The following is a 786-nucleotide window of genomic DNA, read 5'->3' as shown; positions in this document are numbered from 1 at the left end:
CGTCATATACCTTAAGTAACTTTTTTTACAGGAGAGCTCTACAGCACGTCTGAAGTAGTGTCCCTTCCCTTGACAGACTAGAGACAGGGGCCTACACGTACACGTCCTGTACCACAGTCCATAGCCTATAAGTCGTGCTCATGTCGATGCAGGCCATAATATGAAATGAACGAAATGTATAGGCCTACATATACATTTATGGGCAAATAATAACTGATCTAGATATTGGCTTAGAGCAGGGCCTACCTGGTACCGCTAGCTGAAACGGTAAAAAAAGAATTTAAGTTCGTCAGTGCCGGTATAGGTGCAGTTCTTCATTTATACTTTTAAATGCAGCTCTCCATTTATACTTTAAATGCTGTCTGCATAATCAACGAAGGGTCTTACGATTATAATTTCCTGCAGCAGGGAAAATTAACACTGGATGACGGGGCATTCAGATAAAAAAAATAAAAACAAGTCTTTGGCCTATACATGTATGATTAACATTCTCAGTGTCTAATGTCGATGTTTGGAGCTATCAAAAAAACATGATATCCTTTCCACTTTTATCTTCATTTTAAGATAGAGAGAGCATACATTTACGTGAGATGATCTAAATTGAAGACCATGCGACAAAGCCTATGTATGACAGACTTACGGTTAGCTTGATTGATGAGTATAACTGTTTAACAGGTTTGATTCAAAGAGCAAGGTGTCAGGTACCTGTAGAGGTATGGAGCATGGCTTTCTACAGGTTTTACCTGGTTTCATTTACCCATAAAACTGATTAACATCGTAATAAGG

This window comes from Liolophura sinensis, chromosome 8 (assembly GCF_032854445.1).
Source record: "Liolophura sinensis isolate JHLJ2023 chromosome 8, CUHK_Ljap_v2, whole genome shotgun sequence".
Taxonomy (NCBI): Eukaryota; Metazoa; Mollusca; class Polyplacophora; order Chitonida; family Chitonidae; genus Liolophura; species Liolophura sinensis.
This window is presented reverse-complemented; position numbering follows the sequence as displayed.